The following is a 27,483-nucleotide window of genomic DNA, read 5'->3' as shown; positions in this document are numbered from 1 at the left end:
CCCTATAGGATTTTTCTGAGGATTGAATAAGTACAATCATGTGAATAAATGCTCTTAATAGATTATAATTGCTAGCTAAATAAAAGATGGCATTAATAGTAATTAATCAGTGAATGTACCCTTTCTACTCTCAGTGGGGTATTTTCCTACTGGGCTTTGAAAGAACCTCTGTGAGCATGTGTATGTGTGTCTAAGTGCATATGTGTATCTGTGTATATGTATATCTTTGACAGATAAGTGGGAAACTGTGTTCTTTCGCTTCCAGCCACCTTCAAATGTTCCTTTTCGCGGCCTCGGCTGCATTTTTCTATTTTTGAAACACACGGATAATGATTGATGGTGTCTGCTTGGCTCCCTGGACAAGTGATTTGTCTGTGTCCTGGACACTGTCCTGCCCGGGTCAATGTCATACCATGCCTTAGGCACATGATCAGACCAAATACACTTGGAAGAAGCAAATAAGAGGTTGTTTTTATAATCCCATCATCATATTCCCTGACAACGTTCTTTCCAGTCTGCTTGTTATTCACAGAAATGCCTCACATGGGAGGTTGGGTTCTGCATTCTGAGTCAGGCTGGTTCAAGCAACCTATGAGGGCTGCTGAGCTTGGCTTTGATACCTGTGGACACATTCACTCTTCCCTGGGGTTTTCCAGATGACTGTGGTGTACGGGGAAGGCAGTGTAGACCAGGACAAATCCTTTGATTTCACTGAGCCATCTCTTCCCCATCTGTCAGGTGGAGTCACTACTCCTTCCTTCCTCTACCCCTCCGTGTAGGGACACCCACAGTAGATGAAAGGCACTCCTAAGATCATACCTGAACCCCCCCAAAAGCCTGTAACTCTACAGTGTGACCTCATTATAAGGAATCACCATTGCTATTCTGCAGGTTTTTCACTAGGGATTCACCTGCCTTTCACAACTTTTATTTTAAAAGCTATCTCTTCCTGGGTGTTAATGTACTCTCCTTTTCATCTCCACCAATTGGCTGATGAGTCAAATATTTACAGAGATGCTAAGTGATACACTTACTTTCAAAAAACTGGTATCCCATACGAATCAGATGTATACATGCACAGTGTGTACGTAGACTGTATTTTTCTAAAACCACCGGACACATATATATTACATTTTCAAGCATGTACTTACTCTCTTTGAAGTACAAAATATACACAAATATATATTTGAGCAAAAGACGTACACCAACATTCATGCAACATACGTAATTAGAGAGCAGATTTAATGGGCAAGAGGAATGAACAGAAACCCTATCAGCATTCCAGCTCCTTTAGAATCCCAAAGTGACCGCAATACACTATTCACATGGTTAAAAAAATCATGGATCAATGTCTGCCCTGTTCCTAGTAATGAATATCAATATCTTGCCTCTTCCAGACAGACTCTCAGCAGCTTCAGATAATTTTAAAGGTTTTTTTTTTAAATACATTTGCAAAGTCAATTATTTTGAATCTCATTTGAAGCAATTAAAAAACATCCTGACATTTTAGGTGATATTTTTTCCTAAGTAAAATAATTATAAATAATACTAATTATGAGCAAATCATTCAGTTACTCTCAGCCTGGTTCAACCTTTAGGTTAATAAACCAATCCATTAAAATTCATCTTGCTCAAAGGACCAATTTGTTAAAAAAAAAAATGTAGCGACCTTTCACCACAAGTATGATTGATATTTTCTTTAACAATAATCAGAGCTGTCTTTCCCAGAAGAGAGTATGGTCAAGTGATAGGTGTAGAAAGCTAGGGTTTATTTATGCCAGGCATAAATATTACTTATGCTAAGTCGCTTCAGTTGTGTCCGACCCTGTGCAACTCCAAGGAGGGTAGCCCACCAGGCTCTTCTGTCCGTGGGATTCTTCAAGCAGGAATCTTGGAGTGGGTTGCCATGCCCTCCTCCAAAGGATCTTCCCAATTCAGGGACCAAACTTACATCTTTTATGTCTCCTGCATTGGCAGGTAGGTTCTTTACCACTAGCACCACCTGGGAATCCCTAATATTTCTCAGTTAGGTACAAAATGATGTTGATGAAGATGGTAATGGGAATACACAAAACTAAAACTCTGATTTCAAAAAGGACTGAAAGAGATGCAAGTCTCAGGACAGTTGTTCACAAAAATTGACAGTATCGTTCTTAGCACTGGGAAAGATTCTAGCCCCTCTGACTGCCTGTGGTGTTCCATTTCCTTCAAGGATGTAGGCCTGGGATTTGCAAATATGGCCCATCAGCCAAATCCAGTCCACCACCTGTTTTTGAGATAAAGTTTTATTGGAATAAAGCACATCCTTTCATTTGCATGTTATCCGTGGTTGCTTTCCTGCTGTAAACTCAGAATTGAACAGTTGCAATAGATGCCATATGGCCCACACAGCCTAAAATATTTATTTGGCCCTTTTCAGAAAAACTTTGCTGACTCCAGGTGCAGGATGATGAAAAAAAAAAGCAGTTATCTTTGAATGTATACCAACAAGTAATATTGAAACAGCACTTTACAGTTTATAAAGTCTGACAGCATTATTTTGCAACTTAACGGATGAGAGATTGCAGACTTTTCTGTGGTCATTCAGTCATTATGTGGTGTGGGTAGGACTTGGCCTCTGCCCTCATGGCAGCCTGGAGGGAAGCGGTCCATGGAGGTGGCTCTCACGCTGAAGTGATGGCTGTCCGTCTCTTTCATCTGCCCAGAAGTGCTTGCTGCTGAAAGATGGTTGAGGAAGCAAAATTCTTCACATTGTGTTCCCTCTTTATCTGACCTTGACCTGGTTGACTTGACCCTTGTTCCACTTCTGCATCCCTATTATAGTCAGAATGGTGAAAAAGTGAAAGTATCGGTCGCTTAGTTGTGTCCAGCTCTTTGCAACCCCATGGATCACAGGCCATCAGGCTCCGCTGTCCAGAATGGTACCAGTAAACAAGAAGGAGAGGAAGGTGCTTTGCAGTCAAACAAAGCTAAGCTTTATTGCGCCAACTCTCTCTTATCCACACTGAAGGAATGTGTCTGCCCTGAAATTGGCACCTGGGGTGCTGATATTCTGAAACAGCCAGGAACAGCAGTCTTGGTGGAATATGCTATCTTTTGCAAAGTTTGCTCTTTGAAATGGCAGATACCTCTCAATTATTTTTTTATTTTCCTTGGTTTATGGTCAAAATTATATTTTCTCCCCCGAGCTTGTTCTGTCTACTAGCAAGGTGGACCACAGGTGCTGGGAATGAGTGGCAGGAGGGCTGGGATCTTGCCTTTGAGATCTATGGATCTAAAATAAGTTCTTTGCAGAGACCAAAGATTTTCTTAATCTTATATTTTCTTGGAAAGGAGATAAGGTATAAAGCAAGAGAGATGAGAGTAAAAAAATTCCAAGTCAAACCTTTCCTGAAGATTCTGAGTCAAAGATAAGGATTTGGTGTTTGTTTTTTTTTTTTTTTTTTTGGTCTTGAATTTTTTTTTTTTTTACATTGGAGGATAATTGCCTTATAGTGTTGTGTTGGTTTCTGCCATACATCAAGATGAATCAGCCATAAGTATACATATGTCCCCTTCCTCTTAAGCCTCTCTCCTAGTCCCACCCCTCTAGATTGTCGCAGAGCGCCAGGTGGAGCTCCCTGCTCATGAGCTGTCTATTTTACTTATGGTAATATGCATTTCAGTGCTACTCTCTCAGTTTGTCCCACCTTCTCCTTCCCCTGATGTGTCCAGAAGTCTGTTCTCTATGTTCCAGAACCCTGCTAATAGCTTCATCAGTACCATTTGTCTGGATTCCATATATATTTTATTTGTTTTTTCTCTTTCTGACTTACTGCACTCTGTGTAATAGGCTCTAGGTTCATTCACCTCAGTAAGATTGACTCTAATTCATCCCTTTTTATGGCTGAGTAATATTCCATTGTATATATGTACTGCAGCTTCTTTATCCATTCAACTGTCAACAGACATCTAGGTTGTTTCCATGTCCTGGCTATTGTAAATAGTGCTGTGATGAACACTGGGATATATGTGCCTTTTCCAATTATGATTTTCTCAGGGTATATGCCCAGTAGTGGGATTGCTGGATCTTATGGTAGTTTTATTCCTAGTTTTTAAAAGAAATCTCCGTACTGTTCTCCATAGTGGGTGTATCAGTTTACATTCCCACCAACTGTATAAGATGGTTCACTTTGTTCCACATCCTCTCCAGCATTTATTGGTTGTAGATTTTTTGGTGATGACCATTCTGACTGGTGTGAGGTGATACCTCATTGTAGTTTTGATTTGTATTTCTCAAATAATGAAAGATGCTGGACATTTTTCATGTGTTTGTTGACCATTTGTGTGTCTCCTTTGAGAAATGTCTATTAGGTCTTCTGCCAATTTTTTGATTGGGTTGTTTGTTTTTCTGTTATTGAAAAGATAAGGATTTAAACAATTGATCTAATTTAGCTTTTCTGTTCAGTAGTGTTTATTTGGAGTGTCCTCTCTGGCAGGCACCGCTAGGAGCTGAAAGAGTATCACACTGACTAAGATTCAGATATTCTTCAGGAAATGATTTGTTAGAGAAATGAACCCACACATATGTGTCTATGCAGTAAGCCTCCTACATAGGAACCTTCAAGTTTGTGAACTTTCAAAGGTGCAAATGTGCATTCTCATGTCTAATCATCTAAGAGTTCACATTTCTGATTTATACTGTCGTGTGTGTGCATCCTCTACAAAAGTGGTTGTGCTCTTGTACTACCATGCAGTAGTGTATAGAGTATAACAGTACAGCATCTTTATTTCAAGCCCAGCATGTCCAAAAGCAAATAGAAAAGAAACACTGATATAGCTGGTACTACTAAGAAGAGCCAGCTATTGTACTTTGCAAGATACTGTACTATAAGATTAAAAATCTTTATTTTTCATGTGTTCATGTTTTTTATACATTTTTTGTGTATTGCAGTACAGTACTATGTAGCCAGTTGTGTTAGTTGGGTACCTAGGCTAACTTTGTTGGACCTTTGGAAAAATTGGACTTATGAACATGCTCTTGGAATGGAACTCATTTGTATGTAGGGGCCTTACTGTAATTAAGGGAAAGGGGGCAGAGATAAAATCTTCACATGCTCAAGAAGACATTATCTTCCTTATTGAGTAATCAGTGATGATACTGTGGAGGAAGTGGCGTTTGGTGAGACTTAAAGACTATGTAAGTTTTAGATATTTGGAAAAGGTAGGTGTTGGGCATACTAGGAAGAAACAAAGGGAACAAAGTCATAGAGCAAAGTATAGGATTTGTGTGTGATCAGAAAGTCTTTCGTCCTTTTGGAGCATATGGTTATGTGGGTGTCCAGGAAGGTATGCCAGGTAGAATAGGTCAGACTCAGAAGAAGGTATGCCAGGTAGAATAGGTCAGACTCAGAATCTAAAGGGAGTTACAGATTTAAAAGTTTGGTCTTTATTCTATAGATGATGAGAACCATCACATATTTTTCTGCAGGAGAAATACATGGTCATACCTGTGATTTATTGGAAAAGAGTGTAACAGATGTTTGCAAAGAACTTGCATGGAAGGTCATCAGTTAGCAGCCAAAGCAGTGATCCAGGCAAGGTGAATAACACAACTCCTTTGTCTTGTGCTATATTTGCAGGAATGCTCCTCTACAACCTGGCTGTCATAGGTTGTAGCATTGGCTGAGGGATTTCCAAGGGCATTTATTTAATGGCATGCCAGTGGCATTTACTCATAAAACCAAAAAGCCATTGGGGACAGAAATAGGGGTATTGGTTACTTCCCCAGACAGGATGCAGTTGGGGTGATTATACATGTGATTCATCGAGGTCGGGAAACAAGTCCTCCACAAACAAACACCCCTCCCCTCCAAGTCCAGTGACTCACGGCTTCTTCACTCTGGAAAGCTCTGGAGTCCAGGCAGAATGTGGGGTATAATGTTAAATCATAAATCCTTGGTGTTCATTGTTACATGAGAAACATTTTTATTCATTCTTTTCGCTCATCGAAGCAATAAATATTGAGTGAACTCTTACTGTTTAGACACAGAGACATGGAGTTATAAAACATAGTTCCTGCCATAAAATATTTTCCAGTTTAGCTTGGAAAACAGGTATAACATGTGTGTTATCATGGAGAGATACAAACAGTACAAAAAGGTCAGAGGAAAGACCCATAACTGCTCTGGGAAAGGAGGAGCAGCATTGGAATTGGGTCCTGCCCTGTTCATCCCTCATTCATGCATTCATTCAGCAAATGAATTATTGAGGACTTACTATGTGCCAGTATTCTTGCCTGGAGAATCCCATGGGCAGAGGAAGCCTGGCAGGCTGCAGGCCACGGAGTCACAAAGATTCGGATACAACTGAGTGACTAGGCACACACACGTATGCCAAGCATTGTTATGAGCATGAGATTTCAAGCTTTTGCAGTGCTTACTTTCCAGCAAGACAACTCAGATGTTAAACAGAGCTGGTCCTCAGGGAATTTACTTACAGAGGAGCGTTACGGGCTTCCCTGGTGGCTCAGTGGTAAAGAATTCACCTGCCAGTGCAGGAGATGCAGGAGACACGGGTTCCATCCGTAGGTTGGGAAGATCCCCTGGAGAAGCAAAAGGCAACCCACACTAGTATTCTTGCCTTGGAAATCCCATGGACAGAGGAGCCTGGTGGGCTACAGTCCATGGGGCGCCAAAAGAGTCGGACAGGACAACTAAAGAACAACAACAGCAGCAGTAGCAGCAGCAAGAGGAGCATTACGGGGGGGGGAGGGGCGGGGAGCTCGCATTGCATTCAAAGAAAGAACAGAGTCAAAAAGAAGCATGGATCTTGCCCTACTAGAAAAGAATGGAGAGAGAATGCCGGTTTAGGAGTACCCAGTGTGACAAGAGGGCTTGTTTATAGACCTGAAATGGGATGCGCAAGTCGCCCTGGTATTCTTTGGCTGGAGTTAACAGAAAATGGAGACTCTTCTCATATGGAGACTCATGCCATTTAATCCCAAGACTTTCTGATTTTGCAGATCCGAGTTCTGTGGTTTGAACTCACAGGTGATTTTTCTGTACCTCTGTCTAACTGTGCTGCAGTAGCCCAGTGCCATGAACATTAAAAGTGAAGACACTGGCTACCTCCTTGCTTAAATATCCAGGTCAAATTCTGTCACAGCGAACTCTGGCTTGGAGGTCATGCTTGATTCTCATTTTATCAGGTTGTCTAAAATAACCCGGCCATGAGGTGGTTATTGTTATGGTACTCATTGGAATGGGATTTGACCTATATAAGGGAAAGAACTAGGACAGAAATAGCTCTTCAGCCCATCACAGACTTGGAGAAATCCAGTATAAGCAGCTGCAGAATCACAGAGTTGGAAGGGACTCAAGGTGACTTAGGTGTTATTGGCACCTGCCTCCAGGCAGATATATGCCTGTCTGGAAATTTAATATAAATTCTAGAAGTCATTATTTTAACAATACATAAGAATCTGCCCATCCTGAATAGTATAGTTCCCTTCAGGGCAGTGATGCTGCCTAGCCTCAGGCAAAACATCTTTGAACCTCCTAGTCTACACTAGACCTCAGAACCTATAGCATATTCTTTTGAATATACTTAGGAGGAGGAAATGGTTGTCTTTGGAGGCTATTTCGCATTTTCTACAAACCAAGTGCTGTATCCAGTTGGTCCAGCAGAATGATACCATTTTTTATTGAAAATGAATTTCAATGCAGCTGTGAAATGATGAGGTGACATTTTTGTTTGGCTCATAACTAGTTCAAAGGAGATTTACCAGCACTTGCAAAAGTAACAAGTACATATTCTCCCAGATGGCTAATTTGTGGGTCTGTGAGCTCTGGTTAGCTGTGCAATTCCTCATTCTACTTGGTGAACTGCTTGAGGTCAAGAAGTGCGCCTTGTCTCAAAATACCCATCTACATTAAGGGCAGATGCATGCCAGGGGCTAGTTATAAAATTAAACAAAATTTATATTTATAGAATTAATTATATCCTATAATTAGAATTAATTATATTAGAATTATTTATATATTAATTATATTTAACTGATATGTATAGAATTTAATAATAATGGCATCGGTTTACAGTTGTGTCATGAACTCTTTGTCTGTTTTGATATTTTCACCAAATATGATCCCTGTGATCACTTCTTACCTTGAGGCTAATTGCCCAGCATGTGGCAACAAGGCCGCAGTCTGTGTGGATGTGACACTACTCTGGGAGAGAATTAAGCTTCTGCGTTGAGCTGGATGGCTGACTTGGGGAAAAGTGCGCGAGCCTGTGTCTCCATCTTTAAATAAAGAGGTTGAACTCGATGCTGGGAAAAGGCCCATCTGAGAAATAAAGTATCAGGGAGCTACTTGGCCCCTCACTCTGCGCATGTTGTGGGCTATTTTCGTAAGGTCTTAGTGTCAATCCAGATTCTTGTGTTTGCAGGTGACAGAAACCCGGCTCGACCGAGTTGAGATAGAAAGAAACCTCAGCCAAGGCAAGGGTCCCTATCAAACTCCAGAAATAACCCGAGTCAGGGATTCAGACCCTTTCCAGACACCCTTCCTCCAACTTGTGCTTGACTTCTCTCTCCAGTCAGCTCTGTTCTCTCAAATCTGCTTCCTTGGTGAGCCTGAAGAAATTTGCAAAATCTCTGGGAAGTCCTCTGGGCCAGGGGAACAAGCTAATGTGACTGACAGCTGCTGGTCCAACCACGAGGTTGGTTGGAGAGAGGGGCAGCTCCCCCAGAGAAAGGGCTGCTGTACAGCCCCAAACTGGAGCCCCTGGAAAGCCTGCCATCCCGTTTGTCACCCGTGTTCCTCTCAGCTCCACGCGTATTGGCTGGGCCCTTTTCGCTCTTCTTGAAGATCCTGCCCAGCTTCATTGTCTCAGAGGCTGACTGTTTGGGTAGCAACATCCCTCCCTGTCTCTGCTCCCAGAGCCCCTTGAACCCATCTGTACCTCGAAAGGACAACTCCTCATGTTGCCTGCTGTGGTCTGTTGATAGGTTTCTCTTCCCCATGAGACTGGGAGCTCCTCAAAGGCCCCAACTGCCTTAATTGGTTTTGTGTTACTTTATTTATTAGTGATTGACAGCCTGCTGTGTATTAGGTTCTGGGAGGTCAAAAGAGAAGGAACCCAAAATCACTGTTCTCAAGATGACCAAGGCCAGGTGGGAAACGTATGATGGACAGGCACTTGGAGTACAGTGAGGTGGTGTGAGTCCTCCGCAGATGTCCACACTGGTCTGTGGGAGCACAGGGCACACAGGAGTGCCTCCTTCCTGAGCGAGGACAGGGGTGGAGAAGGCCAGGGAGAGTTTCTGAGAGGTAGGAAGGGCCTGTCCCCGGTCCGTGCGGGGTTCTGTTGCATAGGATTGAACGTGGTTGTACAGTCTAGAGGGAGGGGACATTCTTCAGGGATCCCTGAAAGTGCAGTGTAACCACAGGCTTATGTTTGAGTGGGACAGATAAAGCAGACATACACGAAATAATTGCAAAATTGGACAGTTTCCAACAAAGTACTAATTTTATTATTGCACAAGGAGTATAGAAAAAAATTGAGATTATCATGGACTTAGAAGAGTCATCCTTCAGGACTCCTGGGTCAGGAAGATCCCCTGGAGAAGTACTCTTGGGCCTCCCTGGTGGCTCAGACAGTAAAGAATCTGCCTGGAATGTGGGAGACCTGGGTTTGATCCTTGGTCGGGAAGATCCCCTGGAGGAGGGCATGGCAACCCACTTCAGTATTCTTGCCTGGAGAATCCCTATGGACAGAGAAGCCTGGCAGGCTACAGTCCATGGGGTCACGAAGAGTCGGACATGACTGAGCGACTAACACTTTCACTTTCAGGACATGTGGGCACTGCGTCACTTCATGGGGAGTTGACAGTGCTAAATCTGAAATCAGAGAGGCTGGGTTTCAGTCTCACTCTACCAGCTATGAGTTTGGTGGTAATACCTCAAATCTCTAATTTCTGTATCACAAAGTGAAGATGCTAAGATTCATCTCTCAGAGTTATACTGAGGATAAAATAAGACACACAAATGAAAGTACTTCATAAACCATAAAGCGCAGTACAAACTTGCTATTCTTTAAATCTGTTTTTTGTTACAACAGAGAGTTCTTAATTGACAAGAATATTTGGAAATATGAAAAATGAATAATTACAGTTACATGGAAAGATACAATGTTCACATTGAGAGTTATGTTAATTTTACTTGCTGGCTAAACATTGTGGTTAATGCCATTGCAAAATGAATCACATGTTAATGAGTTGACTGACATTTCATACATTTCTGACTCTGAGGATAGGGCAGTCTGACTCAGCTGGCCATGTGATAGAGAAGGAATTAAGTCATTTGGATGTAGTGATTGTACAGTGTTCTCTCTACCAAGTGAGCTGTATTCCTGTAGACGGTTTACCTAGGGACCCCTTCTAACTGCATTTCTCTAAGAGATGAAACCTTCCCTTTGGTGCCTCTGTTTCCTCCTCTTTCAATCATCATAAATAATAATGGCATTTTAAGGAGTTATACTCATCTAGAAGATCTGAAAGAGTGTGATATTCTGGGCGAATCTATCTTAGGTTCTGAAGGCAGGGAAGTACAGCCAGTAGGTACAGAACAGATTCCACTAAAGGAATCTGCATTTGGAGTCTTTGAGTATATGTCAGAGACTAGGATGAAACACTGAATTTTAGTTGTCCAGTGGTTTAGGCATAATTCTGTCTCTGAGTCGCTTAGTTGTGTCCGAATCTTTGCGCCTCCATGGACTGTGGCCCGCCTGGCTCCTCTGTCCATGGGATTCTCTAGGCAAGAATACTGGAGTGGGTTGCCATTTCCTTTTCCAGGGGATCTTCCTGACCCAGCGATGGAACCAGGGTCTCCTGCATTGCAGGCAGATTCTTTACCAAATCTTTCACTCCACATGCTCCTCCTTCAGTTTTCCAGAGCTCTTAGCCACCACAGCATGGAAAGAAACCCTGCCTTGTGTCCCAAGCTTACCACCAAGGCCAACCCTGATCTGATGATTGTAGGAGAGAGTAATTCTAATGCTCCTTCATGTTGCTTTGAGGGTGGCCCTGAAAATCATGGAACGAGGCATTAGAGACTGTCACTTCCGTGATGAACCCAGAGTAAAGGCTCATCACTCCCAGACATAAGGTCAAAGCCATGGCCAGCTGGTAGTTTTCTTTCTCTACCTTTTATTCAATTAACCTCACCTTTCTAAAATTTGGACTTTCTTGGTGGCTCAGATGGTGAAGCGTCTGCCTACAATGCGGGAGACCCAGGTTCGATCCCTGGATTGGGAAGATCCTCTGGAAAAGGAAATGGCAACCCACTCCAGTACTCTTGCCTGGAAAATCCCATGGACGGAGGAGTGTGGTAGGCTATAGTCCATGGAGCTGCAAAGAGTTGGACACAACTGAGCGACTTCACTTCCTTTCTTTCCTTCTAAAACTTACATAAGGAAAGAGTACGTGTCTCCTTTTTGGAATACTAGACCTATGAGATGGGATTACAGGGTCCACAAAATAAAAGGGTATTCTAAGGTCAAATCAGATTGAGAAATTCTGAGTATGTCCCCAATGAAGATACAGAATATACCTGCATGTATCTAAGTCTGCAAAAAATATATTGAACTCAGCTTTCCCAAAGTTATTTGACTGTAGAAATGTTTTATTTAGTAATATTCATTAGCATCTTGTATACTTCTTGTTCCTCTTTAGTACAGTTTGGAAAATGCTATTCTCATAGAAGCTTCAGTGAATCTTCCCATTAAAGGCTGAAGTCTGTGTCTTAGATTGGAGAAAAGTTGAATAGAGCTTAGATACAACTTTGTCTATAGGGAATACTTGCTACCATTCCAAAGATTCTTTTCAACAGTGGTTTGCAGGGAGGGGAGCTGAAACCAGCAATTGGCATTCTAGTCCCTTCATCCAGTAAAGCTCTTATTTCCAAGATTAATTCAGAAAAAATGTTTTTCTTCTTTTTTGTTAGACTGGATAGATCTCATGGAAGATCCCTTTAAAATATTGAAATTGACTTTGTTCCCTCCCCTCTGCCCTTCTGTCTTTTTTTTTTTTTTTTTGTAGAGAATATGAATGGATTTGATTTATAACTGTTATGGTTAGTATTTGATGGACCCCTATGGAAACCTATTTGCCAAGGGAAAGAGTAATAACTAGTAGTTTTAGCTATAATCACAGAAAAATAGTTTTCTGTTCTTCAGTCTTTCCATTGTTCTGTGATCATAAGCCATGTTTTTAATGAAACCTTTTTACTAAGTGCTAAGGTTGTGTTTTCTCTCCATAGGCTCCCCAAAGTATCTTTAGTTTCTATCGACAAAACAGGAAGATAATGGGAATGGGATCAACTCCATTCATCTGTGCTTCATTCTTCTCTGCTTTCATTGATCGACTTTCTCTTCCTATCACTGCTTTCCTGCATGGGTTCAGAATTTATTCAGTTTATAGGATATCATTTCACCCCTGTTTTGTAACTGACATTAGTCCATTCAAAAATGTATTTTCTCTACCAACTAGAATTTAAAGTTTATTGGAGGAAGGTACAATACGTTTATATCTTTCACATTACCTTCAGAGTCTCATATGTAGTGCCCTGTACATCTGAATTGATTTAAAAATACTTTATGTGAAGCTGAATGTGATGAGGATAGCAGCTCCTCTTTTGGGCTTCCTATCTCTGTGTCTAGAACATAAACGTTGGAGCCCACGTGCATGATGAGTCACTTTAGTCGTGTCCGATTCTTTGCTACCCTATGTACTGTGGCCCACCAGGCTCCTCTGTCCATTGGATTTTTCAAGCAAGAATATTGGAGTGGGTTGCCGTTTCCTTCTCCAGGGAATCTTCCTGGCCCAGGGATTGAACCCACGTCTCCTGCATTGGCAGGCAGATTCTTTACCACTGAGTCACTTGGGAAGTCCCTTTTCTCTCTTAAATGGCACCAAAGTCTCCTGAAGAAAGGGCTTTTTTTTGAGGGTGGGTAGAGATCATGAACATCTGGGTTAAAAAGAATTTACATTCTGAAAGTGTGGTGAGTTGGAGATATTTTTTATTGAACATAGCCATTTTGTGATTTGATTTCCCCAGGATATGAATCAGAGAGAAAAAACTGAAGTCTTGTCCCAAAAAAAGACAGGGAGGACAGCAAAGGATTTTTCACTGGTAAGGCAGTTTATACACTTGTTCTTTTTGTAGTGAGTCATGGTCTGTGATACATTTCATAGCGATGTCTATGAGTTTCCAAATCTGGAAGAAGACAGATCAGCCAAATAAGGGAGATGGAAGAAAACAGACTTTTAATCCACCTAGTTACCATTCACAGAGCTTTAGAAGTGGAACTCCAAAAAAAAAAAAAAGGCTATTCCAGCACCCCACTTTTAGTCACATCTTTAAACCCATTGAGAAAGAATTAGCTAATCACTTCCAAAATATCTTAAGCAGAGCAGCAAAGGAATTCAATAGCTAGCTCCAGGGTTCCAGAAAAAGTTCTCTCTTCATAATCTCTTCTCCAAAACCTCCCCTCTTTTTTTGCTATAATTCGAAGCTAACTCTTCTTTATCTTTCATATTCTCTGGCCTAAGTTCATCTTAAAATGAGATTGTAAACTTTTTTAAAAGTAATTATCACTTAAACCCTTAGTGTTTTTTATTTTTCTATTTAAGCAATTTCAACTCATTTAAAAAACTGTCTTAAGTCTAATTTTTTCCCTCCTTTGTGTTATTTTGGGTTACTGTTCTGAGGGCGTTCTTCAGATATTCTAATACTAGAATAAAAAATACCAACACTTTGTTATATCTGCTCGGGCACTCCCAGGACCTAGTGCCACTCAGAGTACATCACAACTGCTTGAATAAATATTGACTGAATGCATACATATGGCCTCATATTTGTATAGCTTCTAATATTTTATGGAAAGCTTTAAGTTCCTCAAAGATTATCTGAGGTTCTCTTATTTTCATTCCCCATCCCCCACCCCCCCCACACACAAAAAATCTTCCTTTTAGTTATAAAGCCAGTCAGAGGTAAAATGGAGACCTGAACTTAGGTCTCCAAGTCTCAGTCACGTGAGTTTCTTGAGTTGACCTGAACGTTTTCTAAAGCAGGGCTGGTAGTGTTTTGAAAAATATAGACCCCCAGGCTCAACCTTATTCTCAGATAATGAAGCATGTAATGGAAGGCGAATATACCACTTCTACCATGTCTTTGTTTGAAGGTATATCTGAGCATCATGTTATTTTTTTCTTTGTAAAATGTGATTTCTTCATAGATAGCTTTCCAGCTTCTCTGACCTCAAACTCCAATTCCCACTGCCTTTCTGCAGGCTTATCATTTTTTTCCCCAACATAGTATGTCCCTGTTTTGTTCTGGGCATGAACTATTAATAGGACAGGACAGGGCACTTTTAAACCCTTCATCAGGATGTACATGGTGCCGTGGTTGAATGGCGTGTGGTTGCTGTAAGGGTGTTGGGACACCTCACGATTCAGTCCCTTACTGGTCCAAGATTTCTCTAGTGTTGACATCAACCATCTTTACCATCTATTCCATTCACTTTGCTAGAACATACAAAGGGAAAGTCGCTCAGTCATGTCCGACTCTTTGCAAGTGCATGGAATATATAGTGGACTATACAGTGCATGGAATTCTCCAGGCCAGAATACTGGAGTGGGTAGCCATTCCCTTCTCCAGGGGATCTTCCCAACCCAAGGATTGAACCCAGGTCTCCCATACTGCAGGTGGATTCTTTATCAGCTGAGCCACCAGGGAAGCCCAGAACTTACAAAGGTGGGTATTAAATGATCAAAGAGACAGGGTATCTTGAATTGAGCTCTTTAATGGCAGGGACAATGTCATAAATTTTTATATTGCCTTCCCTTTATCCATGGTCTGGAACACAGCAGGTACTTAACATGTATTTCTTATATTTGATTGGCATCTGTAAGAAAATCCAGACATCTATCTGGTCCCATCACTGCATGGGAAATAGATGGAAAAACAGTGGAAACAGTGTCAGACTTTATTTTTTTGGGCTCCAAAATCACTGCAGATGCTGATTGCAGCCATGAAATTAAAAGACGCTTACTCCTTGGAAGGAAAGTTATGACCAACCTTGATAATATATTAAAAAGCAGAGACATTACTTTGCCAACAAAGGTCCGTCTAGACAAAGCTATGGTTTTTCCCGTAGTCACGTATGGATGTGAGAGTTGGACTGTGAAGAAAGCTGATCGCCGAAGAATTGATGCTTTTGAACTGTGGTGTTGGAGAAGACTCTTGAGAGTCCCTTGTACTGCAAGGAGATCCAACCAGTCCATTCTAAGGGAGATCGATCCTGGGTGTTCATTGGAAGGACTGATGCTAAAGCTGAAACTCCAATACTTTGGCCACCTCATGCAACGAGTTGACTCACTGGAAAAGACTCTGATGCTGGGAAGGGTTGGGGGCAGGAGGAGAAGGGGACGACGGAGAATGAGATGGCTGGATGGCATCACCGACTCTGTGGACATGAATTTGAGTGAACTCCGGGAGTTGGTGATGGACAGGGAGGCCTGGCGTTCTGTGATTCATGGGGTCGCGAAGAGTCGGGCACGAATGAGCGACTGAACTGAACTGAACTGACTTTGTCCATAACAGTGTGCCCTTGGATAGGTCACTGAGCTTCGTTATGTCATCCAGAAAAATGGGATTTGTATCTACTCTTAAAGAACTAATGAGAATGTGAGAGTTACAGGAACTTGGACTTTACAGAATATTGGTTTTGGATTTCACAGACCAGGCAGGGTTCTGTTCTTTAAATGAATACTTTACAAACTGATGGTCTCTGTGTCATAATCCTCTATCAGGCAAATGATCAAAGCAAAAGGACTGTTGGTGACCTACTAGTGGATTAATATTTGTAATTAGTATGTCATTTTTGACAAATTTCTCCAACCCTCAATATCTATTTTTTCCTTTAATTCACATTCCGTTGCGGTCGTCTTTATTGTTGAAATGGAATTGTCAACTTGAAACTAATTTGAAAAATGGTTTGCTGCAATCTGGGTTCATAAATCTTAACAGGAAGAGCCAAGAGCCAAGTAGCTCAGAGCATTGTGAAATCATTAAATTAGGCTCCTGGAATATGTGAGTAGTCTTCTACTTTCTCGTTAATCTGAAGCAGAATGCCCAGAAAGAGTATTTCATAAATGTTAGTGCTGGGTGCTGAATGACCTCGGAGTGTATTGCATTTATCAATGAAGGAAATCTGTATTCTGATATTGACTTGTTTTTTTTTTTTAAATATCTTTGTAAACTTGAAGTGAACAATTATGTCTCTCATTTTGTTTCCTCCATGTTTCTTAAACCAAAGCTTTCTACAAATGTCTAAAGTAGACATTATAATTATCTGGAGGAGTTGTGAATTCACAGGTAGTTGGGAACTGTCATCAAAGTTTCTGATAGAGTAGATTTGAGGTGGGATGGGTCTCAAGAATTTGCAATTCTAACAAGTTTCCTGATGTTGCTAATGCTGCAGGTCCAAGGACCTCACACTGAGCTTTCTGTGTTTCCTGATTTCCCTTATGATTGTCAAGGCTGGTACAAACAAATACTCATGCATTGCTCCTCTTTATTGAGAATACTTTAATAAAATGGAACTAGATAGCTATCAATGGCACAAACCCTAGGTGGACATCCATGGGTCAGAGTGTCTGAATAGAACTATGGTGAACTTATAGCCAGATTTTTTTTTTTTTTTTAAGTTGAACTTCGAGTTTCTTCATGACTTTTTAGAACACACTGTTGTGGTCTTTTCCAAATTCCTTCTTGAGTCATCTGAAAACAGATTACCTGAATCTTTAAAAGCAAGAGAGGGAAGCCATGTCTCCATTTTTTCCCCCAGGTTGTCATTTTTGGTTCCATACTGTCTTTCCCAGAAAATGGACCATGTACCTGGACAACATTTCTCTATCAAGCTATTTTAAGCTGAGCACTTATTTCCTATAGGCATGATGTTATCAATTCAGAATTTCTTTTTCTTACTGGAAGCCTATTTTATCCAATGCATTTCAATTCAGTATGATACCCACTGAGTGACTACATACACCGGTACTATTTTAAATCAGATGTTTAGGAAAAGACATGACCTAGATCTGTTCAAATTCCTGCCCTTGCAGAGACTACATTCTAGCTGAGGCTGACAGTGAACTTAATACATAAAGCAATATATTAAGTCCCTGGTAGTAGATGCTGTGGAAGGGAGGAAGATAAAGCAAGGTAGTGAGGTTCAGGACTTCAGGGACTGGCCCCAGAGGGTTGTGTATGCACTTGCATTTTTAAATAGAGGGGCCATGTAAGCAAAGACCTGAGACAGATAGGACTATAAGCATGTATTTATCTAGGGAAGACTGTCCTAGACAGAAAGAATAGCACGTGTGAAGGCCAAGGGGCAGGAGCATGTCTGGCATATTTAAGAAAAAGAGGGCAGTGGGGCTGAAGTCACATGTGTGAAGGGGAAATGGTGGTATATAGGAGAGGTGACCTTGAGGTAAGGTCAAGGCCATATAAGGCCTGGTAGGTCACTGAAAAAGATGTTGGCTTTAATCTGAGTGAAATAAGAGTCACTGCAAAATGTTGACTTTCAAAAAAGGACCTGATCAGATGTTGTGTTTAGCATATAGTGAGTAGGACTAGGAAGAAGCTAAGAGGCCAATTACAAGGTTATTCAGTAAGCAAAGCAAGAGATGATCTGGCTTGGGCCATGGGTTTATTGATCACTAGCGATGGTGAGATGGAGAAGGCGATGGCACCCCACTCCAGTACTCTTCCTGGAAAATCCCATGGATGGAGGAGCCTGGTAGGCTGCTGTCCATGGGGTCGCGAAGAGTCGGACACGACTGAGCGACTTCACTTTCACGCATTGGAGAAGGAAATGGCAACCCACTCCAGTGTTCTTGCCTGGAGAATCCCAGGGACAGGGGAGCCTGATGGGCTGCCGTCTATGGGGTCGCACAGAGTCGGACACGACTGAAGCGACTTAGCAGCAGCAGAGATGGTGAGAAGCAATTCAGTTCTGTATGTATTTTGAAACTGAAGTTCAATAGGATTTCATGATAGATTGGATGGAGAATGTCAAAGGAAGAGAAATCAAGGTTTTGACCTGAGAAGCTACAAAGATGAAATTGCTGTCAGTTGAGAGGTAAAAGGCTATAAAGATCAAGTTTGTGGGGAATGTTGGGATCTTGAATTGGCCATACTGAGTTTGAAATGACTGTTAGATACCTGATGGGAGATGTCGAGTTGGTTGTTGCTTATGCACATGTGGAGCTTATGAGAGTATGTGGCATGTGTTTGGGTTAAAGATGGAGTCACCGGTATAATGGCATTGAAAGTTGTGAGGCTGAATGAGATTATCAAGTGAAGGAGAGATTGAGAAGGAGTGACAATCCAAGTAGAGAAACCAGGAGTGGATGGTGTCCTAAAAAGCCAAGAGAAGGAAATGTACAGTTCAGTTCAGTTCAGTTCAGTCGCTCAGTCGTGTCTGACTCTCTGCGACCCCATGAATCACAGCACACCAGGCCTCCCTGTCCATCACCAGTTAGAGGGGAGTAAAAAATAGAGTTAAGTGCTGCAGATAGGTCAAATGAGATGAAAACTCCAAACTTAGTGTTGAGTTTCAGAACTGAAGAACTGTGACAAGGACATGCCTAGTGGAGCAGTGATGGTTAAAGTCTAGTCTTAGCAGCATAAGGGAGAACGGCAGAAGAAGAACTCGAAATGGTGAAGAAAGACAAGTTTTGAAGCTCCTGCCAAAGAAAGCAGAGAAATGGACGGGAAGCAGGTGAGCAAAGTGGGGTCCAGCTAAGGGTGTGTTGGTGGTGGTGGTGTTTGTGTTTGTGTGGGGTTGGGAGAGTCAACAGTATGGCTCTGTGCTTCTGGGAATGATCCAGTAAAGAGGGACAGATTAATGTCTTAGGCAAGATAGAAAGGGTTCCTTACGCAATTTCATTGGGTTGCCAAGCAGTGATAATATCTAAGATCCAGGTAGAAGATTCGGCATCCAGGAAAGCAGGTATTTTCATCAGTGGTAACAGGCATGTTTGGGGGGAGCAGTGCTGGTGGGGTGGCAAGTGTGGTATTGAGACTGTGCGTAAAATCCCTTTTGATTGTTTCAGTTTTCTCCATAAGGGAAGAGCCAACATTATCTCATAAAATACCAAAAAGGATTCAAAAGAAAATAAAGCCCACATATATGCTTCCACACATATTTGTTCAGAAAATAAAGCAAAGCCAAACACAATATGAAAAGTATGCTATAAATGTTTCTTTTGGGGACTTTTGCTAAATGAACTGAATTGACTGAGGTTTTTGAATAGAAACGTAATATCTTTTCATGTAGGAACTCTTCTTCTCCTGGAGACTGCCTCTGTCTGAAGCCTAGGCATTCTTTGTTGCTCTGCTAACCTTCACGTTGGTTTAAAATTAGGGCTGTTTGTATAGAAATTTTTATTTGCCAGTTCAGTGTGCACGAATATCTGTAACATTTTTTTCAGATGGTGAATGTGGGTAGGAAATTTCCATGAGACTTCTTTTACAATGATCTCTTGCTCTCCATATCAACAGTATGGATGATCTCTACTGTCTTATAAGTGTGGTCCATTTTACATTTTGTAGATATTGGCTGCAGTTCTTTTTGTTTGTTCATTTTTATTAGAGTATAGTTGCTTTACGTGTTGTGTTTCTGCTGTACAGCGAAGTGAATCAGCTATATGTTTATATATAGCCCCTCTTTTTTGAAATTCCTTCCCGTTTAGGTCAACTCTAGAAATAGATTTAAGGGACTAGATCTGATTGATAGAGTGCCTGATGAACTCTGGACGGAGGTTCGTGACATTGTACAGGAGACAGGGAACAAGACCATCCCCATGGAAAAGAAATGCAAAAAAGCGAAATGGCTGTCTGAGGAGGCCTTACAAATAGCTGTGAAAAGAAGAGAAGCGAAAAGCAAAGGAGAAAAGGAAAGATATAAGCATCTGAATGCAGAGTTCCAAAGAATAGCAAGGAGAGATAAGAAAGACTTCCTCAGTGATCAATGCAAAGAAATAGAGAAAAACAACAGAATAGGAAAAACAAGAGACCTCTTCAAGAAAATTAGAGATTCCAAGGGAACATTTCATGCAAAGATGGGTTCGATAAAGGACAGAAATGGTATGGACCTAACAGAAGCAGAAGATATTAAGAAGATGTGGCAGGAATACACAGAAGAACTGTACAAAAAAGATCTTCCCGACCAAGATAGTCACGATAACGTGATCACTGACCTAGAGCCAGACATCTTGGAATGTGAAGTCAAGTGGGCCTTAGAAAGCATCACTACGAACAAAGCAAGTGGAGGTGATGGAATTCCAGTTGAGCTATTTCAAGTCTTGAAAGATGATGCTGTGAAAGTGCTGCACTCAATATGCCAACAGATTTGGAAAACTCAGCAGTGGCCACAGGACTGGAAGAGGTCAGTCATCATTCCAATCCCAAAGAAAGGCAATGCCAAAGATTGCTCAAACTACCGCACAATTGCACTCATCTCACACGCTAGTAAAGTCATGCTCAAGATTCTCCAAGCCAGGCTTCAGCAGTATGTAAACCGTGAACTCCCAGATGTTCAAGCAGGTTTTAGAAAAGGCAGAGGCACCAGAGATCAAATTGCCAACATCCGCTGGATCATGGAGAAGGCAAGAGAGTTTCAGAAAAACATCTATTTCTGCTTCATTGACTATGCCAAAGCCTTTGACTGTGTGGATCACAATAAACTGTGGAACATTCTGAAAGAGATGGGAATCCCAGACCACCTGACCTGCCTCTTGAGAAACCTGTATGCAGGTCAGGAAGCAACAGTTAGAACTGAACATGGAACAACAGACTGGTTCCAAATAGGAAAAGGTATGTCAAGGTTGTATATTGTCACCTTGCTTATTTAACTTATATGCAGAGTACATCATGAGGAACGCTGGGCTGGAAGAAGCACAAGCTGGAATCAAGATTGCTGGGAGAAATATCAATAACCTCAGATATGCAGATGACACTACCCTTATGGCAGAAAGTGAAGAGGAACTCAAAAGCCTCTTTATGAAAGTGAAAGAGGAGAGTGAAAAGGTTGGCTTGAAGCTCAACATTCAGAAAACAAAGATCATGGCATCTGGTCCCATCACTTCATGGGAAATAGATGGGAAAACAGTGGAAACAGTGTCAGACTTTATTTTTTTGGGCTCCAAAATCACTGCAGATGCTGATTGCAGCCATGAAATTAAAAGACGCTTGCTCCTTGGAAGGAAAGTTATGACCAACCTTGATAGTATATTAAAAAGCAGAGACATTACTTTGCCAACCAAGGTCCGTCTAGTCAAGGCAATGGTTTTTCCCGTGGTCATGTATGGATGTGAGAGTTGGACTGTGAAGAAAGCTGATCGCCGAAGAATTGATGCTTTTGAACTGTGGTGTTGGAGAAGACTCTTGAGAGTCCCTTATACTGCAAGGAGATCCAACCAGTCCATTCTAAAGGAGATCAATCCTGGATGTTCATTGGAAGGACTGATGCTGAAGCTGAAACTGCAATACTTTGGCCACCTCATGCGACGAGTTGACTCACTGGAAAAGTCTCTGATGCTGGGAAGGGTTGGGGGCTGGAGGAGAAGGGGACGACGGAGAATGAGATGGCTGGATGGCATCACCGACTCTGTGGACATGAGTTTGAGTGAACTCCGGGAGTTGGTGATGGACAGGGAGTCCTGGCGTGCTGTGATTCATGGGGTCGCGGAGAGTCGGACACTACTGAGCGACTGAACTGAACTGAACTGAAGCACATTGAGTAGAGGTCCCTGTGCTATATATAGTAGGCTCTCATTAGTTACCTATTTTATACATAGTATCAATAATGTATATATTCCAGTTCCCTAATTGGCTGTTGTTAATTAGCTATGGTTTTCTCTTCTTTTTCCAGGGGGAGGTCAGGAAGAGGATGACAAAATATTATTGTAGCCTAACATTATTAAGAACCAATGTTTAGCAGTGGAACCATATAGGGCTCAAGTAATCAAGAAACAATCATTTAGCTTTTATGTCCCAGGCACTGTGTGTGGTTGCTCAGCTGTGTCCAACTCCTTGGGTCCTCATGGACTCCAGCCTGCCAGGCTCCTCTGCCATGGGAGTTCTTCAGGCGAGAATACTGCAGTGGGTTCTCCAGGGGATCTTCTGACCCAGGGATTGAACCTGGGTCTATGTTATTGCAGACGGATTCTTTACCATTTGAGCCGCCAGGGGAGCCCACAGGCACTATAGGCAGCATCTAATGTATACATTTCATTTGGTCCTTATGATAGACCATAAGTTATATTAACCCGAATTGAGGAGAAATGACTCAGTGCTATCACAGGAAAACTCCCTGTAAAATTTTAAGTGAATTAAAGGACTGACCCCATCTACTAAGCTGCTCACAAAAGAGCAAAATCCACCAAAATCACAGTGTGGTTTGATTCCTAAGTTCCCAGTCTTACTATATAAGTTATTGCATAATTCATCTGCTGCTGCTGCTAAGTCACTTCAGTCGTGTCCGACCCTTAGCGACCCCATTGACTGCAGCCTACCAGGCTCCTCCTTCCATGGGATTTTCCAGGCAAGAGTACTGGAGTGGGTTGCCATTGCCTTCTCCACATAATTCATCTAAACCCAACTAAAATCCAGGTGCCTATTGCTAGCTAGATCAGAATCAAGGAGGCAGCCTACTTTGCTATCTCATGGCATTCAGTTCACGCTTCCAAACATGTATATAAAAATGGTTCCAAAAAAAGGACTTCCATTGGTGGTCCAGGGTTAAAACACGTTGCTTCCCAGGGGGCCCAGGTTCTATCTGCTATCCAGGAAGTTCTGCAAGCATCAGTTCAGTTCAGTTGCTCAGTCGTGTCTAACTCTTTGTGACCTCATGAATCACAGCACGCCAGGCCTCCCAGTCCATCACCAACTCCTGGAGTACACTCAAACTCATGTCTATCGAGTAGGTATGGCCAAGAAAAAGGAGTGGTTTACGCTTTGTTATTAATTTTCTTTTAAAGTCACTCGGTCGTGTCTGACTCTTTGCCACCCCATGAACTATATAGTCCATGGACTTCTCCAGGCCAGAATACTAGAGTAGGTAGCCTATCCCTTCTCCAGCAGATCTTCCTGACACAGGAATCGAACCAGGGTCTTCTGCATTGCAGGTGGCTGCTTTACCAACTGAGCCATCAGGGAAATTAAAATTATTAAATGGTTGAAGACAAAAGGAAAATCTCACCTTCTGTCCCCTGAGGGAAAAAGCTCCTCCCATTCCTGAAAGCTATAACATAGTTTATCTGGACACGGCTGCATTTCATACTGAAACTAGTATCGGTCTGGTTGATGAAAAAGAGATCATTCCCTTTCTCTTCCGAGTGGAATACTGAAATTGAAAGAATGAAAAACCCCAAAAGAATATCCAACTAAGTTAAAAAATTTTTCTATTCAGAACAAAAGAAAATCCGGTAGAAAAATAAATTTCTTTGTTCAAGAGGAATCAAATGGTGGTGTCTTGGTTTTAACAACAAAGGAGAATTCTTCGTGGTAATCGTTGATTAACACTGAGCAGCTCTATTTGTTAAGGAAGGAGGAATAGTTTTGCTGGCAGAGCAACTTACAAAATCATGTTCATGAATACTGTGTAAATTCAGTAGATTCATTCAATAATGAATGTGTGAAATACAATATTTTACACCTGAAAGTGAAAAGTGAAAGTTTTAGTCACTCAGTTGTGTCCAGCTCTTTGTGACGCTGTGGACTGTAGCCCACCAGGTTCCTCTGTCCATGGAATTCTCCAGGCAAGAATACTGGAGCGGGTTTCCATATCATTTTCCAGGGGATCTTCCTGACTCTGGAATCCAAGCTGGGTTTCCTACATTACAGGCATATTCTTTATCATCTGAGCCACCAGAGTTTAATTCAAAACAAAAAGGTAATCAACACCAACATTTTGTGGGGTGTGTTTGGGGAAGTTAGTAAGGAAATGTCAAATCTCTAGCTATTAAACCTTCTACTTTTTTTTTGTTTATTCTTAAGATATGAAGTTGTAAACTCTCTACTCAGTCTATACTGGGGCACCTGAAATAGGAAAAATGATATCAGGACATCAAAATGTTTTGTTTTGTTTTCCTTTCTATAACTTGGCGGGGGATGAGAAGTTCTCATTTGAGAAGGGACAGGAAAACTTCTGGGTTTTCATTAGGAGTTTAGTATGAGAATACCTATATGAAAATATATGCAGGATGCATATTTTTCAATGGACAAAACCAGATCACTTGTCTTTGTCCACAAAGATCACTTTAGAGAAACTAGTTTTTGCACAGAAGTTAGTGGCTAAGAGGGTATGGAAAGATAGAAATTAATTACTAAGAGGAATCATGATTTTCTTTTCCCCCAAAGAACTTAAAATTCTGTTTAGCCTCCAAATTGGATAACCTAGGTACCCTTCTATCTTGGTATATCATTTTATAATGGAGACAGGATTCAGCAGGAATGAGTCTCACAGGTACAGAGGATCCTGGGAAAGTCTTTCCTCTTCCCCATCTCAAGATTTGTTTATATAGTGTATATATTTTATATTACAAATGAAACTTGATTTCACTTTTTTGACAATTTCTCATTGCCCAGTGGCCAGCTCACTTGTTCCTTTTGGCTGATTGCAGAAGGGCTGAAATCCCTCGAGAGAAGGAGAGAGAACGGGAAAAGGGCAGAGACTCAACCCAGTTTCCTCCAGCTTTAGTCCACTTCATTTTAGGATTCTATGACTCATCCCTGAATTCTCCCCACCCCCAAGCACTTTCCATCAAATCATAGCCCCCCAAATGTACTGTTCGACATTTTCTTTAGTGGTGCCATCTTGTTCTGAGATTACAGGGAATGCCGATTTTATTAGAGTTTTTTCAACAGAATTGTTTAATTGTTGGTGCCCCTTGGCAAGTGCTGTGTCATTCTCAACACTTCACAGCATTCTACCAACACCTCATCCTTCTTTCCTTTTATCTTTTTTTGAATTCTACCTTTTGTTGGGTTTAGAACAAATCTTCCCTTTATTTCCCTTACAGACTTGTCTTTGGAAAAGACTCAGAAGAGCCCGTTAACTTGGCTTCCTCACTTCTGCTCATCATGTGAATACAATTTATGTTTCTAACTATTATGCAAGTTATCATTAAACAGCGTTTTCCCCAGGTTTCTATGGAAGAACTGCTTGCTTGATCTTTGCGACGTTGCACTCTTTTAGAATTAACCATGGAAAAACTTGATGACACTTCTGAGCTTCTTGTAAAATTTATCTTCAGGGTAATTTTATGGTGTGTGTTTCCCCCCTTGAAAGTTTTAAAGAGCTGGATTTCTGTCTCTTTGCAGAGCATTCTAGCAGCTGTGTCTCATTTGCTTTGCAAGGGCATTGGAAGAAATTGCTATTTTGGAAGCTCCTTAACATATGGGAGAATTGTACAAAGCACTTTACAGTTTGCATAGTGCTTGCCCATTGTTTTACCCAGTCATTTCTCATAGAAACCCAGGACATATTATTTACATTTCCAGAAAGAGAAATAGAGGTCCTGAATAAATAGCAGGAGCTTGGCAGGACAATTTATCTTACTGTGGAATTAATCAATAGATTAAATCTCTTCCTTCAGATCCTTTAATAACTATGACCAGAAAGCCTCATGTTTTTAGACCAATGTATTCTTGCCTGGAGAATCCCATGGATGGAGGAGCCGGGTAGACTACAGTCCACAGGATCGCAGAGAGTCGGACACGACTGAGCGACTTCCTTTTCCTTTCCCTTTACTCACTGTATATCAGAGGAATATGTGATCCAGCTAGTTTTAGGTCTATCCTAACAAAGAGCTGTCTTAGTGATTGGACATTGGGAACTGTAATGTTTAATGCTTTTATTAAAAGTGATATCAGTTCAGTTCAGTTCAGTTCAGTCACTCAGTCATGTCTGACTCTTTGCGACCCCATGAATCACAGCACGCCAGGCCTCCCTGTCTATCACCAACTCCCGGAGTTCACTCAGACTCATGTCCATTGAGTCGGTGATGCCAACCAGCCATCTTATTCTCTGTCGTCCCCGTCTCCTCCCACCCCCAATCCCTCCTAGCATCAGAGTCTTTTCCAGTGAGTCAACTCGTCGCATCAGGTGGCCAAAGTATTGGAGTTTCAGCTTTAGCATCAGTCCTTCCAATGAACACCCAGGATTGATCTCCTCTAGAATGGACTGGTTGGATCTCCTTGCAGTCCAAGGGACTCTCAGGAGTCTTCTCCAGCACCACAGTTCAAAAGCATCAATTCTTCGGCGATCAGCTTTCTTCACAGTCCAACTCTCACATCCATACATGACCACGGGAAAAACCATTGCCTTGACTAGATGGACCTTGGTTGGCAAAGTAATGTCTCTGCTTTTTAATATGCTATCTAGGTTGGTCATAACTTTCCTTCCAAGGAGGAAGCGTCTTTTAATTTCCTGGCTGCAATCAGCATCTGCAGTGATTTTGGAGCCCCCAAAAATAAAGTCTGACACTGTTTCCACTGTTTTTCCATCTATTTCCCATGAAGTGATGGGACCAGATGCCATAATCTTCGTTTTCTGAATGTTGAGCTTCAGCCAAACTTTTCACTCTCCTCTTTCACTTTCATCAAGAGGCTCTTTAGTTCCTCTTCACTGTCTGCCATAAGGGTGGTGTCATCTGCATATCTGAGGTTATTGATATTTCTCCCAGCAATCTTGATTCCAGCTTGTGCTTCTTCCAGCCCAGCATTCCTCATCATGGACTCTGCATGTAAGTTAAATAAGCGGGGTGACAGTATACAACCTTGACGTCCTCCTTTTCCTATTTGAAACCAGTCTGTTGTTCCATGTCCAGTTCTAACTGTTGCTTCCTGACCTGCATACAGGTTTCTCCAGAGGCAGGTCAGGTGGTCTGGTATTCCCATCTCTTTCAGAATGTTCCACAGTTTATTGTGATCCACACAGTCAAAGGCTTTGGCATAGTCAATGAAGCAGGGTCACACTGCCTAGGTTTAAATACAAGCTCCAGCCTTTATCAGCTGTGTGATATTGGATGAATCACCTGACCTTTCTCAGCCTCATTTTTCTTATCTGTGAAGTGGGAGTATTAGTTGCTCCTTGTTGGGGTTATTGTGAGGCTGGATTGACTGAGTTCAGGTGAAGCTCGAAGCATCGCACCTCGTGTACAGTCAGCCCTCAGTCAGTATTATTATTACAATGTTACAATTCAGAAGCTGGCCACCTGGTCATTTCTCCTGAGTCCTTTAAGTTGATTTGTTTCATGAAACTACACATATGACCCAGTCAGGACCAGAGATAGTTGGGGATCTCCAGAGGTAGTTGGTGGGATGCACACTACTTATATAATATAATATTATAATAATATAATTAGATGTT

At 41.6% G+C, this 27,483-nt stretch overlaps 1 long non-coding RNA gene across 1 annotated transcript in view; it reads left to right on the top strand.

Moving 5' to 3' along the window:
* The window catches only part of LOC129554452 (uncharacterized), a 215,094-nt gene extending 187,815 nt beyond the window's left edge, over positions 1–27,279 (top strand). Inside the window, exon 4 of the long non-coding RNA XR_008685602.2 lies at positions 25,133–27,279. This is a non-coding gene — a long non-coding RNA (uncharacterized LOC129554452). The remainder of the gene's footprint in view (positions 1–25,132) is intronic.
* Positions 27,280–27,483: the final 204 nt, after the last annotated feature.

This window comes from Moschus berezovskii, chromosome 14, assembly GCF_049115385.1.
Source record: "Moschus berezovskii isolate FMDL1 chromosome 14, NW_MosBer_1.0, whole genome shotgun sequence".
In the NCBI taxonomy this organism is placed as follows: Eukaryota; Metazoa; Chordata; class Mammalia; order Artiodactyla; family Moschidae; genus Moschus; species Moschus berezovskii.
This window is presented reverse-complemented; position numbering and strand designations above follow the sequence as displayed.